This window comes from Ascaphus truei, chromosome 2, assembly GCF_040206685.1.
Source record: "Ascaphus truei isolate aAscTru1 chromosome 2, aAscTru1.hap1, whole genome shotgun sequence".
NCBI classification, from domain to species: Eukaryota; Metazoa; Chordata; class Amphibia; order Anura; family Ascaphidae; genus Ascaphus; species Ascaphus truei.
This window is the reverse complement of record NC_134484.1, coordinates 40,228,375-40,249,012: the sequence shown is the minus strand read 5'-3', so window position 1 is coordinate 40,249,012 and position 20,638 is coordinate 40,228,375.

The window sequence follows — 20,638 nt, the reverse complement described above, 5'->3', positions numbered from 1 at the left end:
CACTAACTGCACTACCCTTTCAGCCTGCTCCTGTGAGATCAGCAGTATAGAGAGGAAAACACCTCAATGGTAGGTACTACAAACTCTAAGTAGAAAAAAAACGAGTGGCGCACAGCCAGGGAGCCAGGTGTGGAGTAAAAAAAACTTTTCTTTATTGCAGCATGGTGAGAGACAAATTCACCCCCTTGGGGGACACAGACAGGGACCTCCTACGCGTGTACTCCTTGATAAATAACCTGTTGGTCTGAAACGCGTAGGAGGTCCCTGTCTGTGTCCCCCAAGGGGGTGAATTTGTCTCTCACCATGCTGCAATAAAGAAAAGTTTTTTTTACTCCACACCTGGCTCCCTGGCTGTGCGCCACTCGTTTTTTCTACTGGATGTCTCTGGATTCTGGATCCTTTCTGGCTTGCACGCCGGCAGAAAAAACCTGGAGATGACGTGAGTGGGGCTTATTGGCTTAGACTGTTATAGTTGGGTTTGACTGCAAAAAAGTCAACATTATACCTACATGTCTTTATTCTGCCTACCCACTCCCATTGGTATCTCCAGGGGTTATTAATATTTATGCCTTTGGATGGAGTTCCTGCGGGTTTGAGCACCCCAATTCCTTCACCTGACTACAAACTCTAAGACCAGAGTATATGAGTTGGAGATGAGTCTGATTAACCCTTAGGACATCGGAATGGCAACCATGAAGTAAGAGTAAGTAACTGCAGTCACCATAATATAATCTAACGCGTTTTTTGATGAAGCGCCCCCGGCGAGGAACACCTGAGAGGTTTCTCTTTTTATTTAGGTTACATGCCTCAATACATTTTTGTTATTTTTCTACTTTGCCTCCAGTTCTCTTTTTTTCCTGCATTGCTCCCAGTTTTTCCTTTATTTTTTACCTTGCTCCTGTGAGATTCCTGAGAGAGTGCTTCTCCCCTACCCCTAGGCCCCTGGCTCTTGGACTCTGCTAGTTCAGTCGCAGTAGGGCACGCACTCTGGTCCCCCTGTCCTCCCTCCCAGCCACAATATCTCATTAGAAGATCACACTGTACCTCTAGCAATACGTTGCTCCCCTCCATCTTATCTGGATTATATTTGGGGGCTGCGGGCACATACTGGGTAACCATTTTTCCTATGTTATTCCCCATCAAAACAGCAAGAATAGCATCAAGCATACCCACCTGCCACATGCCCTACCCTACACCCCAGTTCAGGTACACCCGTGCCATAGGCACTGCAGCATCCTCCTGCCACCACAACTGGAAAGGTTTGTCCAGGAATAATGTCCTATGTCCCCACCACTACTAAGCATACCAGGGCAATGGTGGTACCAGAGTCCCCGATTCCTCTTTTTGTCCACAGCGACGGCAAGCCTAGTTGAAGGCAAGTGGCCAGCCATGAAACAGAGAAAGTGTTGTATTTTAACACTGGACGAAGAAAGAAGCAGCACAATTTAGTAATAGCATTAAGGTGAAGTAAGAATGAAGGAGATTAGTCAAATATTACATCTAAACAACAGACTTAAGGAACCGGAAGGATGGCAGTGTTACTGACTGTGCTGGACAAAGAGTTATTTGTACTATAGGATAGTCACCCAAGTGTAACCTTCCATATATATATATATATATATATATAGAGGAGAAAGAGGAGAGAGCGCACGCCCCATAGTATAAAACTGTATATTTAATGATGGGAAGGGGGAGGGGGGGAAAAAAAGCACTCACAAGGGTAAAAGAGTTAAAAGCATGTCGTGATTATATCACCACCATCTGGTATCCTTGCTTGACTCAAACGTCCGTCAGTCTCTGGATGATGGAGGATCTGTGATCATCAGGATATTCAGGGCGTGAGAGAAGTGTACCGGAATCGTGCTGGAGTCCTCAGAGAATCTCCTTGCTGGATGGCCTCAAGCTGTTGGACGCACGAACCGGCCTGTTCATGCGCACACGTGATGACGTAATGTCCGTACGTAATGTATTGCGTGATGACGCTCCCTGACGCGTTTCGTCACACTCGGGCGACTTTCTCAAAGGGTGATCATTTTTTTGCACATTATTGTATTGCGCTAATCCTAAGTTATTCATTTGAATATATTTTTATTGTTTTATTGTTTTATACACAGGCACCGACACTAATTATATTGTTACTTTGATATTAACACCACATATAATTTTCATCACCATTTATACCCATTTAGGCACTGCTTTTTCTTGTTTTGTTATATCTATATATATATATGTGTTGCCCCTGCTACAAATGTGTCTACTGTATATTGTGAACAATGCAGACTTGGTCTGCTCCACCTACAACATGTTGCGAAGGAGAATGGGATACGCTGTCCCTGGTCTGCCTGGAAACACATGACAGGAGATATGCAGGTATGGGACTGCATTGGCATGATATAGTGAGGCATTTAAAGTATGTCCCTGGTCTGCAAGTCCTAAAAGATTTACCCAGCAGCCTTTAGTATTGATAATTTTGGTATGTTTGAATATCAAAAGGTGTTTTTTTTTTCCCCTCTTAACTGTGTCTTGCTAATTGACCAACTGGAACAAACTGATTTATTGGGGAGGGGGAGGGTCATGTGACTGTTTGAGCTGTATAAAACCAAGACCCCCACTGGATTAGCAGGGACTGCATTGGCATGATATAATGAGGCATTTAATGTGAGCTTAATGTGAGCTTTTAAGTGAGAAGACTATAGTTTGATTAGAGGTGACTAGGGACTGCATCTTTCTGCAAACTCTTCTGCACATGGCAACAAACGGTGAGCTATTCTGATCACACTGTTTAGTCTGCACACACACACTTGGCTCAAAACAGCTCCATGCAGCATTACCTACCTCTGGCATAATGAACCTGCTTTTTACCTCCACTTTGTTCTTTCTCATGGCCTCATTGAAATGTTATTCTCTCTATCCACTACAAACGCCTCCCTCCTGGCCCACGCCCAACATCACCATACACCCTGGATTACGCAAAAGCCTTGCACTATCTACTGAATGTTGGTGGAGAACCCTGAAAACTAGCACACCAACCACCGCACACTCAAATGGCAAACATAATAAAGTAACAACTTGCAAACAACTACTCAAATTTCTACTCATACTATTACTCTCCATAGCAGGTGATATTGAATCTAACCCAGGCCCTCCCACTTCAACTCTGTCCCATACCCCTGAGAATACCCCCTTCAAATTCCAAAAAGGGCTATCTGTCGCCCATATAAATATCCGGAGTCTGCTGCCCAAACTGGATGAACTAAGGGCATGGTGCCTTATGCATAAACCAAAAGCCATCGTTCTTACAGAAACATGGCTAACCCCTAAAACTCCTGATGCACATATTGCCATTCAGGGATACTCCACTTCTAGGAGAGATAGGTCAAAGAGAGGAGGAGGGCTGTTATTTTATATTGCAGACACCTTAAAATTTACACTGTTAAATTGCCCCCCAAGCCCAACCTCTTTTGAAATCCTAGTTGGCAGAATCTGCCTCCCCTTTTATAAGCCCATCTTGCTAGCTGGCATCTACAACCCCCCTAAAGCCCCTCTACAGTCCCTGAATGATATCACCCAGTTTCTTGGCTCCATTTCCTCTCTGAATGAGAAGAGTGAGCTGCTAGTTCTTGGGGATTTCAACTTCAATTGGCTTGACCCTAAAACCCACAAAACCCACACACAAATCAAATCGCTTAACATATCGCAACTCATTTCCCAACCCACACGGACAAACCTGAAATCGCACAACCATTCCTTGCTTGACTGGATTCTCTCCTCAAATCCCAGCAGAATCCAATCCTCTGCCATCCTTCCTGACATTTTCAGTGACCATGCAATAGTGTACTGTGTAAGAAAAATTAAACCGCCCCAATCAAGCCCTAAAGTTCTCCTCACTAGAACATTTAGAAACTTTAACCCACAACAGTTTCTGGATGACCTTACCAACTGCCCTTGGCACAGAATCGATTTAATTCCTGACCCTGATTCTGCGCTCGACTATTTCCAATCTGAGTTCTTAAAACTCTGTGATACCCATGCTCCACTACGCAGAATAAGGGTACGGGGTGCCCACCTTCCATGGGTTACACCTGACCTTATAGCACTCTACCAGTTCAGGGATGCCTTGTGGAAAAGCCACAAAGTAACTGGCACTACCAAGGATCTCAATCACTACAGATGCCTGCGGAACAAGGCAAACAAAGCATGCAAAAGCACAATATTACTCTGACAATCTCCTCCAGAATACATCAAACCCAGCTAACTTCTGGAAGGTAATCAACAACATATTCCAGCCTTCTAACCATCAACAGCCAAGTAATATCACTAAGGGCGATATTACTCTGACAAACCCCACCCACATTGCAAATGCATTCAATGATTACTTTGTGGGGTGTGCTACTAACTTATTAGCGAAACGCAGGCCAAACCACAAACCTGAATCTCATCCTGGGAGTACCCCTAAAGCCCCACACCCTCCCAACACTGCCTACAATTTTCAATTTGGCCCAGTATCCGAAGAGGAGATTACACAAGCGCTTCTCAAATTAAAACTAAGCAGCCAATGTGGACCTGATTTACTACAATCTAGGTTTCTAAGACTTGGTGCCCCAGCAATTGCCAAACCAATTGCTTCCATAGTCAACTCTATCCTGTCTGCAGGCCATATCTCTAAGACCTGGAAAGCTGCCAGAGTTGTCCCAATCTTCAATAGTGGGGACAAAAACACTGTCTCAAACTACAGGCCAATCTCCCTTCTCCCAATCCTATCCAAAGTCATGGAAAAATGTGTCCACTCCCAATTAAGCGATTACTATAACAAGACAAATTTCCCTAGCCAATTCCAATCTGGCTTTCGCCCCAAACACTGTACCATAACTACCCTGCTAAAAGTTTGCAATGAAATCCAGTGTGGAATGGAACGGGGTCAACTCACTGGTGCAGTATTCCTAGATTTTGCAAAGGCTTTTGATACTGTTGATCATGCTATCCTGCTTAAAAAACTCCAGAGCTCTGGAAGCATGCTTTAAACTGGTTTCAGTCCTACCTATCAGGTAGATCCCAACATGTGTCCATCTCTGGCTCTAATTCTAACCCCCTGGATATCACCTGTGGCGTCCCGCAAGGCTCTGTTTTGGGGCCCCTACTCTTCTCAGTGTTCATCAATTATCTTCCCACAGCTTGTCAGGAAGCCTCAATACACATGTATGCAGATGACACAATCCTATATGCACACAGCCATAGCCTCTCTGACCTTCAACACATACTTCAGTTGAAAACTGGATTTCCCAAAACAAACTGTTTTTAAACACTGACAAGACTGTAACAATGGTATTTGGGACCAAGACTAAATTTTTAAAGCTTCCAGCGACTGAGCTCCAGATTAGAACCAACACTAACACCACCCTAACTCCTGTTACTAGTTTTAAATACCTGGGCATATGGTTTGACTCCCACTTAACATTCGGGATGCACATTGATACCCTGACAACCAAGACCTATGCCAAACTAGGGGAACTTTACAGGAACAAATCCTTCCTAAGTCTCCTGGTCAGAAAACGTATCGCACAGCAGATGCTAATGCCAATTATTGACTATGGAGACATAGTATATGGCTCGGCACCTCAAACCCACCTTAGCAAACTTGACATCCTCTACAATTCAATTTGTCATTTTGTTCTCCAATACAACTATAACACACATCACTGCGAAATGCTCAAAGAACTAGATTGGTCATCACTCGAGTCTAGGCGCAAAGTTCACCTTTCCTGTCTTGCTTTCAAATTCTTTATGGGCAAGCTACCCAGCTACCTGAACAAGCTCCTCACCCCTACCACATGCAGCACCTATCACCTGAGATCAGACTCCAAAAGACTGTTCATGGACCCATGGCTCAACAAAGTATCCGACCTCCTTCTCTTACCGTGCACCCCAAAACTGGAACAACCTACCAGAGACTCTTACATCCACCACCAGTTTAAGTTCTTTCAAATCTAAGGCTGTCACACATTTTAATCTGGTCTGTAACTGTTTCATACGCCCATAATATATATTATCCTTAACTGTGCACGCAATGTCTTGTATATAATGTACTAGCTGAGAGACCCGGCGTTGCCCGGGATGTAAATGCGTAATAGGTAGTATTATTTATAAATCGTGGAACAATAGGTGACTGTTTGTTGTAAAGGTTGGATAATAATATTGAAAAGAAAGATGGAAGAAAATGTAATACGATGTTGTATAAAAATGGTTTATTGTAACCACACCACAGTACAATGTATATTTTGGTGGCATAAGTGATGTAAAAATCTGAGTCATGTGTCCTGCTAGGGTGTGAGGCGGCGGGTGGCGCGTGGGTTGTGAGTGCTGTGTGCGAGTGGGGGTCCTGCTACGGTGAGGCGGCGGTTGGTGCGTGGGTTGTGAGTGCTGTCTGTGAGTGGGGGTCCTGCAAGGGTGTGAGGCGGCGGCTGGCGCGTGGGTTGTGAGTGCTGTCTGTGAGTGGGGGTCCTGCTAGGGTGTGAGGCGGTGGGTCAGTGATGTCGGTGCGTAGGGGTGGGAGGCAGCAGGTGTGTGTGGCGGCAGGTATGTGTCGAGTGTGGCGGGTGTCTGTTGAGTGCGTGCAGCGGCTGTGAGGCGGTGGGTGAAAGGCAGAGGCGGCTGGAGTAAGGGCGGGTGAAAGGCAGAGGCGGGGGTGGGGAGGCGGTAAGGCGGGCATGAAGGCGAAGGGCGGCGGGAAGGGGAGGAGGGGGTGGAGGAGGGGGGCAAGGGGTGGAAGAGGGGGGCAAGGGGTGGAGGAGGGGGGCAAGGGGTGGAGGAGGGGGGCAAGGGGTGGAGGAGGGGGGAAGGGTTAGAGGAGGGGGGGAAGGGTTAGAGGAGGGTGGGGGGAAGGGTTAGAGGAGGGGGGGGAAGGGTTAGAGGAGGGGGGGGAAGGGTTAGAGGAGGGGGGGAAGGGTTAGAGGAGGGGGGAAGGGTTAGAGGAGGGGGGGGAAGGGTTAGAGGAGGGGGGGAAGGGTTAGAGGAGGGGGTGGAAGTGTGGGAGGGGGTGGGAGGGGAAAGGGGAAAAAGAGGTGGAGGGGGGGGGGAAGAGGAGCGGAGGGGGGGGTGGAAAGGGGAGCGGAGGGGGGGTGAAGGGGAGCGGAGGGGGGGGAAGGGGAGCGGAGGGGGGGAAGGGGAGAAGTGGTGGGAAGGGGGAGGAGGGGGGAGGTGGTGGAAAGGGGGAGAAGGGGGGAGGTGGTGGAAAGGGGGAGAAGGGGGGAGGTGGTGGGAAGGGGGAGAAGGGGGGAGGTGGTGGGAAGGAGGAGGAGGGGGAAGGTGGTGGAAAGGGAGAGAAGGGGGGATGTGGTGGGAAGGGGGAGGAGGGGGAAGGTGGTGGGAAGGGGGAGGAGGGGGAAGGTGGTGGGAAGGGGGAGGAGGGGGGAGGTGGTGGGAAGGGGGGGAGGGGGTAGGTGGTGGGAAGGGGGAGGGTGGAGGTGGTGGGAAGGGGGGGAGGGGGGAGGTGGTGGGAAGGGGGGAGGGGGGAGGTGGTGGGAAGGGGGGGAGGTGGTGGGAAGGGGGGGGAGGCGGTGGGAAGGGGTGGGGGGAGGCGGTGGGAAGGGGTGGGGGGAGGCGGTGAGATGGGGGGCTGGGAGGCGGTGGGAAGGGGGGGGGAGGCGGTGGGAAGGGGGGGAAGGGGGGAGGCGGTGGGAAGGGGGGGAGGCGGTGGGAAGGGGGGGGGAGGCGGTGGGAAGGGGGGGTGGAGGGGAGGTGAAGGGGGGGGTGGAGGGGAGGTGAAGGGGGGGGTGGAGGGGAGGTGAAGGGGGGGTGGAGGGGAGGTGAAGGGGGGGAGTGGAAGGGAGGTGAAGGGGGGGGTGGAAGGGAGGTGAAGGGGGGGGTGGAAGGGAGGTGAAGGGGGGGGGGTGGAGGGGAGGTGAAGGGGGGGGTGGAGGGGAGGTGGAGGGGGGGAGGTTAAGGGGGGTGGAAGGGAGAAGTGGAGTGAGGGGAGGTGAAAGGGGGTGAGGGGAGGTGATGGGGGGTGAGGGGAGGTGGGGAGGTGAAGGCCGCTCACTCACCCGTCCGGCAGGTCCCACGTGGATCTGAGGCGGGAGGCAGCGTGTTGTGGCCGCTCTCCCGCTGTGTCCGCTCTCCCGCTGTGTCCCGGGCGCTCGCTCGCTCCCCCGCTGACTGTAGCGGCGCCGGGGGGGGGGGGGTATCGGGGAGACACTGACACTGGAGGGGAGGGGGGGGGGGGGGTGGAGGGGAGGTGAAGGCCGCTCACTCACCCATCCGGCAGGTCCCACGTGGATCTGAGGCGGCCGCTCCCCCGCTGTGTCCCGGGCGCCGCCATCTTGGGCACTCGGCGCCGCGAGGCAGCCTGCCTGGCCACTGGCTGTTCCCCCGCCGGGGAGGGGTGAGTTGTAGCGCCGGGGAGGGGGGGCATGTATATGTGTGGGGGGGGGGGAGAGGTGGTAGATATAGAGGGGGGGTCTCGCACGGCCGCTGACACTGAGTGGGTGGGTGGGGGGGGGCGCTGAAGGGGTAATAATAGTGTGTGTGTCCCGCTGACTGTAGCGGCGCCGGGGAGGGGGGGGGTCGGGGTAAAAGCGCGGGAGACACGGGGAGAGGAGGAGGTGCGCGCGGGTGCTGCTAACACTGTGAGCCCCGCTAATGTATGTAACAGTGTGTGTGTGTGTGTGTGTGTGTGTGTGTCACTGTGTGTGTGTGTATGTGTGTGTGTGTGTGTGTGTGTGTGTGTGTGTGTGTGTGTGTGTGTGTGTGTGTGTGTGTGTGTGTGTGTGTGTGTGTCTGTCACTGTGTGTGTGTGTGTGTGTGTGTGTGTGTGTGTGTGTGTGTGTGTGTGTGTGTGTGTGTGTGTTTGTGTGTGTGTGTGTGTGTGTTTGTGTGTGTGTGTGTGTGTGTGTCCCTGTGTGTGTGTGTGTGTGTGTCCCTGTGTGTGTGTGTGTGTGTGTCTGTGTGTGTGTGTGTGTGTCCCCCTGTGTGTGTGTGTCCCTGTGTTCCCTGTGTGTGTGTGTCCCTGTGTTCCCTGTGTGTGTGTGTGTGTCCCTGTGTGTCCTTTGGCCCGTCACTCCGCCTCAGGCCAATGAGAGGTGTGCGGGGGCGGGCGGGCCAAGGGACCAATGAGATTTCCCCTAGGGACACCGGACATCCAGGCAGGCAGGCAAACATACAGTGCTTTCACTAATATAGTATAAGATACCCTGCTCATTTATGTAACTGTATTTGTAAACATGTATTATTTGTCTTAACTCTGTGCCCAGGACATACTTGAAAACGAGAGGTAACTCTCAATGTATTACTTCCTGGTAAAATATTTTATAAATAAATAAATAAATAAATATGGGATTAGATGGAATGTTGGAGCGGGCTGTCAGTTTGCAGGACATAAAAGGTTCAACTGCCATTCTGATACAGAGACACAGAGAGACAATGGTAGAGGCTTGAGAGACAGCCTGACACTCACAAAAGTGACAGAGGAAGAATGTATGAGTTTCCCGACTTCAGGTGCAGGTTGGACCTCAATAGCTGGAACAGCAGGGGGCAGGCAAGGCGTAGTCGGGGTCACAGGCAGGGATCCAGGGCAGGCGGCAAGAATCATAGTCAGGGTCACAGGCAGAGGTTGGCAGCAGGAAATCCACAGGAACAGTGACCGAGGCTATGGCAGGGGCAGGGCAAAGGACAGACGGCGACAAGCCTAGTTGCAGGCGGGGCCTTTATTGAAAGGAACAGGACAAAATACAGGAGCAGGAACAGGTTCAGGCAGAGAAGTCGGGGAACACAAAGCAAAGTCAAAGAGGAACAAGAGACAGGAAGCTATAAAGGCAGAGATAGATGACAGGAAAATCAAGAGGAGAGAGGCAGAGAAAACCCCAGAGCAGACAGAAATAGCAGCAACCGGTGCACAGACAAAAGAACTGTGGCTAGGAGCAGGATGTCCAGGAAGAACCTGACTGTGAGACTGCTAGCCAGAGACAGAAACAGAGAAAGTGAGAGGCAGCAGCAGAAACACATTCTCTACACAGAATGAGAGAGAGGAAAGGAGACCACAGCAAGAGAGATGAAGATACTTGCCGGGCTGTCAAAGCGCAACGGTATAACAGACATCCAGGAGGCCTGTTTCTGCAACTTGAGTTGTATTACACACCTCACAAATGTGTCACCCTTAACAGGCCTGCAATGTGACTACACACTATTTTGATAATATGAGCTCCAATGCAGTGCTGGCAATATAATTTGCACTGGGACTAGTATAATGAACAATATAGCGTAGCGTCCTTGTTTATTATGCGTTGCATAATGTATACCGGTATATACATAACTTTTGTTGTATGAGAGGTAAAGACCGCCAGGTTAAGGTTCTCATAAATCACCAGTAAATATATATGTAGCCTAGCTGGTCTAGACTTCCTCTCTGCCTCCTGTCATAGAAGCCCTGACAGACCTGCAGGCTGTGACAGGTTAATCCTGGGGCTTTGACCCCCCCCCCCCCCCCCTCAGGCTACTCTCTGATTGATAGAAGACATGGTGTCATAGTGGTTGTGTGTAGCCAATCATGGTACAGACACTATGCCCTCCCCTCTTGGTGTCAGAGAAGAGTGCCAAACTGAGTAGTCAGTTCTAGTCTGGAGGTTGGAGAGACTAGAAGGGCTGTGAGTCTCTACCATTAGGGATGAGCGGGCCCCAAAGCCCCTTAGGGGGCTGGGGGACCATCCAAATTCAACAAAGACCTCTTTACTATCAGAGGTCCCGCACCATCCAGAGGCTGGGGACCTATCTATTCATCTGCACCGCTGAATATATCCAAGTGACTGCACAAATAAAGCATCCATTTTATATACTCTGGCCTGGGTATCAGTCATTTGGGCAGAGAGTATGGATGAACTAAGTTCCAATGGAGACTGTCTCCAAGAAATCCTGGAGTTACTGGAACTGGAGGCGCTGACACCTTGAAGAACTACCAAAAGCCTGTCCTGGTCTCCTCAACATCGCAGGCCAACTCGGCTCTCCTGACCCTCACAGGTATGCCAGCATCATAATACCTTGTAGAAGACATAACATCTCGCAGGGAGGGGGGGAAACAATGCTACATATACACGAGTCTCGTCTGGTTTTATCCAAGGGTCCAATTATGGTGTACTTAGAGAACAAGGACTCAGGCCCGTCACAGCACATATAGACTGTGGAAATAGAGGGGTTACATATACTTCAAATGTTTTTTTCTCGTATAAATCTATGCTACCATACTGCACCGACACACTTTATTCGAGCAAATACCCAGTATGTACCTGGCAGATACCTGGAATGCGCCGCTCCTCACCTCTGACAAGCCCCGTTGCATTTGCCTTCCCAGCCTGGGTTCATGCCTGGCTGACGGGCGGCTGATCTGTTAAATGATAATGATTAGGATTTAATAGGCTGCAATGCTTCGCGTGTCTACCAGATGGCATAAATTCATGAATTGTAATGCAGTATATATATATATATATACTGTGCAGTATTGCAGCCAGCGGGAATAAAATGCTTCAATCCCTGCCGGAAAATACCTCAATGCACTCGGGCAGAAAACAGTCACAAACCTCAATACACCCGGGTATACCCGAATTCGTGGGACTAGCCGAGCTCGAATAAAGTGTGTCGCCAGTGTACAATGAGATATAAATCCCATTTACAGGGCGGAGGGAGCTAAATTCAGTCATTGTATCAGTGATAATATTGCTCAATTAACACTTTATTGGGCACATGCACCAAGTGCCAGAACAGGTTATCGCACAAATTCCAGCGTTAAGTCCTACTCAAGTCAATGAAAGTTAACACCGCAGCCAGTGTAATTTCCTGTACCGACACTTGATGCGTGCGCCCCATGAAGTGCTAATGTGCTTATAAAGTACTGAAGAAAATCCAGCACACCCTAATAATAGATACAAAGTCACTGGTATATAACCAATTTGAAAATTTAATCAGTGCACAAATAAGTCAAACAACTGACTACGCCACACTAGGCAAACAGACAACATATAAGTAGGGCCATATATAGGATGTACAGGAGGATAAGGGATAAAGGAAAAGTAGGATGCGGCAACAAAGGGAAAGTGAGGTGAATGGTGGAAGGGGAACAAAGAAAACAAAAAAAGTGGGTCACAACGGGGGAATATAGGGGGGCAACGTTTCGGGACTTGTCCCTTCGTCAGGCCCGTTCCCCTCAGTCCCAAGGGGACAAGAGGGTACTTCCCTCACCCCAAACCCACAACAACAGAACTGACCCCAAGTAAAAACAATAGAAGACCCTCCACAAATTCTAAATAATATTCTGATTAGATACACATACAATATCCCTAAACTAATTGGCAAAATAAGTCCACAGTTTAACTTTCAAATAGATATATTCAGGGACAAACTACATGCAAACAGCTACAATGTATTAGTGAACTAGCAACAACACTTTTGTATGGATATATTCAGGGACAAAAATACATGCAAACAGCTACGATGTATTAGTAAACCAGCAACAACTGAGAACATCAGAGAGCAGCAAAGAGAGGAGGCAAATCAGGAGTAATGCAAACCAGACAGTCCTTAGTTAATAGGGCACACAGACCACGAGCCAGCTCCTCACTCTAGAGGGTGTTTGCTAGAGTGAGGAGCTGGCTCGTGGTCTGTGTGCCCTATTAACTAAGGACTGTCTGGTTTGCATTACTCCTGATTTGCCTCCTCTCTTTGCTGCTCTCTGATGTTCTCAGTTGTTGCTGGTTTACTAATATATCGTAGCTGTTTGCATGTATTTTTGTCCCTGAATATATCCATACAAAAGTGTTGTTGCTAGTTCACTAATACATTGTAGCTGTTTGCATGTAGTTTGTCCCTGAATATATCTATTTGAAAGTTAAACTGTGGACTTATTTTGCCAATTAGTTTAGGGATATTGTATGTGTATCTAATCAGAATATTATTTAGAATTTGTGGAGGGTCTTCTATTGTTTTTACTTGGGGTCAGTTCTGTTGTTGTGGGTTTGGGGTTAGGGAAGTACCCTCTTGTCCCCTTGGGACTGAGGGGAACGGGCCTGACGAAGGGACAAGTCCCGAAACGTTGCCCCCCTATATTCCCCCGTTGTGACCCACTTTTTTTGTTTTCTTTGTTCCCCTTCCACCATTCACCTCACTTTCCCTTTGTTGCCCCATCCTACTTTTCCTTTATCCCTTATCCTCCTGTACATCCTATATATGGCCCTACTTATATGTTGTCTGTTTGCCTAGTGTGGCGTAGTCAGTTGTTTGACTTATTTGTGCACTGATTAAATTTTCAAATTGGTTATATACCAGTGACTTTGTATCTATTATTAGGGTGTGCTGGATTTTCTTCAGTACTTTATTGTGTTTGAGAGGGATTGGGCCCTCTCTAGTCCGTGGCACCCCGCTTTGTGTATATTTATCTACTTTGTGTGAGTGCTGTCTATTACATTGGCTATAATGTGCTTATAGTTTCCTAGTGCCGTTGTGAGATGAACACAAGGCAGACATGCACATGCCCCCTGTGTCATCACTAGAATGGCACAGTCATTTGTGGCATACAGTAGGAGTTGCATATTGAGTCCATCTGGGTTATTTATTAAACTGCGATAGTGGCGAATAGGCCACTATTACATGGGAATGCCTATTGATTTAATTACATGGAAACTTCCCTTAATCGGATCTCCAGGCTGTTGAAAGACAGTGCCTCGTTTTATCAATTTAAAACAATATTGGTACACATGATGTTTGTATTGCCCCAGGTTTGCAGCTAGGAGACATAAATGTCCCCAAGGTGATTTACACAATGGCACCATGTGCATCACATCACGTAAATACTCCGCATCTCAAGGAATTCTCCGCATGTTGCGATCACAGATCATTTTTGCAGTGGGGGACCTGACGGAGCAGAGAGACTGGCCGCTGCTTTAAGCTCCAATGTGCTTTTCTATGGTTCAGGGAAGAATCCTGATTTCAGTCGTCTCCATATTAAACACGAACTATTGCTGATATTATTAACACTATTAGATATCCTGTAAAGTCACTTCCCAGTGCAAGAGATGAGAGCAGCTCAATTTAATTGAATGGGACTAAAGGTTTTTACAACACGGGGAAGTGGCTTCGCAGCATATTAACTATGGACCTCAAATTTTACCCCTGCATTGCACAAGGTTGATTGGGACGTCCACAGGGGCAAGCAGGCTGAAATATTTTGACAGGATGATGAGAAATAAAGAAGGGTTTTTATAGCTACAACAGCGACACAAAATGGTGCTATAAATCATTTTGTAATAGAAAGTTACAGCTCTGGGAGGACGTTGGTGGGATTTGGCACATGTTTTACCAGCAATTGGTACAGCCGTCTGGGACCAGAGCAGTTGTTCTTAGCATGTTTGGTTAATAGATCTTTTTAGAATGATTTCAATTGGTAGTGGCTGTGGAATGAGGGTCGTGCAAAAGGCCATTTAATTTGCATATAGTGGGGAAGTGAAATGAGTACTTTTCTTGTCTGATATTTAGAAACGTGCCATTTTAGACAATGCCACAGATCTTTGTTACGAAGGATGATTTGTTTAAGTGATATACACATGCAAGTATGCATATTTTTAATTACATCACACCAACAATGCTGTCACGGGAGACCAGGCAGTTAACACCTTTTATACCAGGATCATTTCACTGAGCAAAACAAGGTAATGAATATAAATTGTAGTTTATTCGCACAAATTCGCTTACACACAATGGAACACAAAATACAGACAAAAGACACACTTACTGGGGGTGTGGGGTCGAAAACTAGACTTTCCTAGGTGCAGGGAACCCTAAATAAGAGTTGTACTCTGACTGGGACTTAGCCCAGAATCTCCTGGTTCCCAAATCGGTGTGAAATTCCACACGCCTCTTCTGAGAACTTGGACTTTTCTTGACCGCGAGCTACCACCGATTCTCTGGAACGGAAATCCCAGCCTCGCCCGCTACGTTAGATTATGAGAACTTGGCCACAAAAAGTCGGGGCTTAGACTCCAGCGGGGCAGACTTTTCGAAGCCGGTTACTTTGCTATTCGCGCAAAAGCAACTTTGAAAAGCCCGCCCGCGCTCTTACTACTGGGGATCTCAAATCTGATTGCTCACACGTTCTTTACAGTATTCTAAGTTTGTCATGAAACTCAGCAACCAATCAGAGTGTGGGAACTTTCTCAGTAGCCAATCAGAGCCAAGCCGGTCTAAAAAGCCGGTCAGCGGGAAATATGAAATTGCCAACGGACATGCGCCAGTTTGCCACCTCTGTCCCTGGCTAGCTCAATGTCACCCACTGGGTTAGTCTCCACTAGTTCTGGCAGAACAAATGGCAGCCCGGACGACTGCCATTGTCCTCCGGACCTGGGTACTTGAGCCCTGCCCTGCCACCCGAATGGCTTTCAAACCTTTGGCATCTCTGGCTACTTTGAACTCCGATGTCCAGCAGACTTACTGGCACCTATGGGTTAGCCCTAGCAGTCTGTCTGAACATCGGTTCCGAAAGTCCCAGCACAGTACAGTACACAACAGTACATTACAATGTATTAATAAAATATACTTTAATACATCTCTAAGTCCCTGGGTATGGGGAATAGAATAGAAAGCTGTACTTATATTCCTATCAGCCTTATTCCCCACATCTAATATCTATTGGACTTAGACTGGACTCTGAGAGTCCTCTCACAACCTTATATATGGTTGGAGCACCCACAAACCCAATACAGGTTCTGGGCTACCTGGGCACTAACTGGGGTACCCACCTTAACCTAGGGAGCCCTCAGCTACAGGGACACTTATTCATCCCTGTGCCCCATTCATGTTTCTGGGCTATGCTGAAGCAGGGAACCCTAGTGGTGAGTCACACTTTTGTTTTCATGGGGAGGTATTGCCGGGACAATGTGCCTACATGTATCCAAGAATCAGGCATGATTCCCAGGTACATTTTAGGGGAACCAATAACTCCAGACCCCAACTGTCTAGGCACATTCTGACAACAATTCCTCTGCAAACACCCCCCCCCCCCCTTGAAACTCATGCCCTAGCAATCCCTGCTCTCTGACATGCCCGGAAAGGGAAAATCACATACAACATTTTTTAATTACAGGTTATGCAGTAAAAGATACAATGTTACTGGGTTCAAGAGCTAACTCTCTTGAACCCTTATATACGGATCAAGGGTTACCAAAAACAGGCTTAACCTTTATTTGAGAGCCTGGTTACCCCTTACCATCACCCATGTGCTGTATGCAGAGCTTAAAAAAACAGAAAAACAATCATACACAGGGAATTATAATATAATAAGTTCAACCAATATAAAAGCATACAGTAGGGCAGGGGAGCTCATATCCAGTCCTCAAGCCCACCCACCCCACCCTCCCCCCCCCCCAACAGGTCAGGTTTTCAGGGTATCTTTGCTTCAGCACAGGTGGCTCAATCAGAGGCTCGGTTAAAGATTGAGCCACCTGTGCTGAAGCAGGGCTATCCTGAAAACCTGACCTGTTAGGGGGTCTTCAGGACTGGAGTTGAGCACTCTTGCAGTAGGGTAGGGAATCTCTCCCCCAGAGAGCTTACAATCTGATTGCCATTTTCAGAGATCTTCAGGGACAGCAGAGGGAGGAGGAGTAAGTGCAGTAGATTGTAGTGTCTAACCACAATGGGTCGTAAGTGTCCCTGGGGGCTTAAGGAGTAGTCTTGAGTCCAGGCTATTTAAATACTTTATTGGAGGAGGAGAGAAGATGCTTGGCATATACTGAGTGTTAGGGAGATCCACAGGTACAGAGGGGGCAGTGAGGAAAAAATGTTTTAAGCGAGAGAGAGCAATAATGGTAAAGAAATCACAGCTGAGAAGTAGCAGGAGTAGAAGAGTGTAGAGCCTTGAAGATGAGGAGGAGGAAAACTTTGTAGATGCTTTAGGATTGAATGAGAAGCCAGGAAAGGGATTGAAGGAGGAAATGAGCAGATACTGTTCTTGGAGATAATGAAAGGACTCTTTTTGGACACATCGAAACAGTGAAAGTTCTGAAGCAAACATCCAAGTAGTAGGTTACATTAGTCAAGACAGGAGAGAAAAAGGACATGAATTCAAGTTTGTATGGAAGATGTTAATGAAATATTATAAAACGACATATTTTATAGACTTTGTGGACCGTTCAGTATCTGCTGGCATCCTACATACAGTATCTGGTCACAAGAAGAACGCAATTGTGCCAAAGGGCAGGTCAGACTGAGGACTTTCCAAAAAGATCCATATTACCTCATTTGGGTCTACCCCGGAAGTTCATTGTAACTTCTAAAAATAAGGCCAACCTTGCGGGTTCGATCACGGAGCAGATTATATTGAGGCAACAGGAAAATCTCTGCCAAATGCAGGCGATTGATATAACTATTCCTCTAATATTTCCACATCTCTACCTACACGAAGAGTGTCTTCTTTCGACTGTTTGCTGAGCAGTCTAACAGTTTGGAGGACTCGTTAGCTGCATATTCCTGTGGCATGTGGGGCCCTGTGCAGCTGGCATTGCACCAAAAGGACTTAATACAAGGTCGGATAGACCAGTGGGAGGAAGAGATACCCAGGCACAGGATAATTGTATTCTCTGGGGAGCAAATATAAACAAAGGCTCTTTTGCTTAACTGGTGGACTGCCATATGTTGCAGGCAATCATGCTGCCTCTCAGCCATCATTTCTCCTCCCTAAAAAAGAGCTTGCTACAAAGCCTTTTGTCTCATCAACAAACTATGCTCTCAGAACTCAGACGAATTACCGGAAGTAATGTATGAAGACCAACCCAGAATACCATAGTCTGAACTCATAGAAAATAAAAGACCCTTTCTTGAGTTGAAAACTGTGAGAATCAGCCCATCAACCTGGGTTACATTGATCTACTAAGACTAACAAATAATTAAACGCTCCTCTCATCTTTACTTGAAATGATCTTTTGCCCTTTACAAATATATTTTAGTTTTCATCAAGACAGAATATAAGCTTGGCTTCTTTTAGCGCACCACAAGCTAACACAGAGGCCAATGACGACAGATTTCCTATCCTCCTCGGATAAAATCAACTCATCAAAAACCTACAAGGGGAAATCAGCACTTCTCCTCCTGGACTACCAAATCGTCTTTTTTTTTAAAACATTGAGAGCTACAAGATATTATATTCAGAAAGTTACAAGATATTATAAGTTACAAGATATTATATTCAGAAAGACACATTTTTATTACGCTTTTACATAGCACATTTACTACTAGTAGTTCTAATATTCTTTTGTTACGGTCTGGCTGTAATTAGACCTGGTAATAGTAAGATCTTACCTAGAAATACTGCCCGATATTGACCCAACGTGTCGCTTCTGACATTCATGCAACAGTATAGGGATCTCCTATTCTCATTTTGAAAGATCTTAGGCGAACATGATCCATAATATTTGCATCTTTTCTCTCTGGCAACACCGTAATCTTAGGAGATTTTGGTCAAATGCAAACTGCATGTGATAGTCTCACTAGTTTAGACAGTCGAACTTCTAGCTTTGTCTAGGGCTAATCAACGAGTAATGCAGAGTATCCCGCTCCATCTGGTGGCACTGGAACTGAGATTGACTTGAATGGCAGTCAACACCAGATCAGGCGTGATACCCACATTGCACATTAATGTACTTTACGTACTTCCTTTACTCCTCTCTGTTATTATTAAAAGGCAAATTTTTAACTATTTTAATGTGACTTACCAGTGTTATAACTTATTATTTTTTCTTATTCTTCTCATTGCAGAAACTTTTTTTTTACATCACCTTGTTACTTACATGCAGCTATGGTCCATGTCTTTGCCCTATCAAACTAATTGCTATTTTACCAGTTCAGATTTATGGGTTAAATCAAGAAAGGGAAGGGGAGGGTTAATTCCCACTTGTGATGCTAACCAGGAGTAGGCAATGTTTGATCATGATATAAAAATATAAACATCTTCATAGCATAGGACAGTTCATAAGACTCAGGATTCCAGATAGTCCAATGTTAAACACACTCCCATAGATTATGCCACTAGCCATATAGGTAAGTCTTATGTGGTGGTCTAGGTAACCGTGTGTGGGACTGATCACATAAATGAAGTAAATGGATTACTCACTGCTGACCTTGGGGATATCCTGGTCCTGTCCTGCGTGCTCCTACCAAGGAACAATTGAAGAGAGTACAGGGAAAACGGCGGTGCATCTGCTGCTGCTGCTGAAGATTGGAAACCACAAACTGCAAACCACAAAATATCCTAGGTGCAAAAATTTATTTTAGGGCATAGTAACAGCCAAAAAGAACACTCTGACGCGTTTCCCGTGGTATCCCACGCTTTATCAAAGAGTGATAAAGCGTGGGATACCATGGGAAACGCGTCAGAGTGTTCTTTTTGGCTGTTACTATGCCCTAAAATAAATTTTTGCACCTAGGATATTTTGTGGTTTGCAGTTTGGGTTAAATCAAGGAAAACAGCTTCTTCACAGTCAAAGTGTCTACATCCATGTTGTACACATGCAGCCGCTGTAATCGTCGACATGTCTTGTCATATCTTGCTAGACGTGTGTACAAAGTCTTTTATCTTTTCTCTATAGTTGTGACACCTGTCAATAAATAAAAGAGAATAAAAGAGGATTTATAGCTTCTCATTTGCCAGCAGCAAAAGACTAAAACAGCCCTTACTCTATTGCAGACCAGTTTTGTGTATTGTGTTTAGCTTGAATTTTCCTTTCTATTTTTTTAATGTTGGTTCATAATTTAGTCACTGTGAGCTATGCCATTTTAACACAGCAAGGGGCCTATTCATTAAGCTGTAAGAATGCCATTTCTATGCACAAATGATGGAAACGCGTCACCGTACTCGTTAAACAGAGAAAGTGGAAAGAGATATATTACAATAATGGCCTCTCTCTCTAATGTGGAAAGTGCAGGCAAATGAAGTGTTTTTTTTGTAGTGACCTTTCTGCATAGATAATTCTGGAAGAATACGTAACAAAAAAAAACCCAATAATTATTACTGCATAAAATTGCATTCTGATTTCGGGCAATTTTTCATGGCAAAACTCGCAGTTTGATGAATAATCACTGAGGCGTTTTATGCAGACAGATTTTCTCATTTTTCCTGCCTCTATAAACACCGAGATGTTGTTTGCAGTATTTCTCATTTCAAAACTCCCTGGAGTCAATAAACCCTCTGCCTGCAATTACAACGAGCAGCTTTTAAAAAAAAAAAAAAATCTTTATTTTAATATATAATTACATTATACGGACATTTAATAGTAGGTCTCATGTATCTCATCTTCCTTTACAGGACATCTTTCTTCGGTGTAGAATGTAGCAGTAATTACACGTTATTGCATCAAATAGTGACTGCATAATAGCCACTGTTTTGGGGATCAAATATTGAAAGTCTGCATATTCATGAAGCTAACATATGCAAGCAAAGCCTCTTCATTATTATAATGGGGACATGAATGATATCAATGTTGGTTCCCATTGTTCTTAACACACATTCCCAGCTAGCTCAAACTCCCACACCCACCATATCATGAATATATATGTAGCCCTGTTTCCTATAGAACACAGGCCGCTACTACATGCTGTATCACCTGTCGGCTCGTAGGGC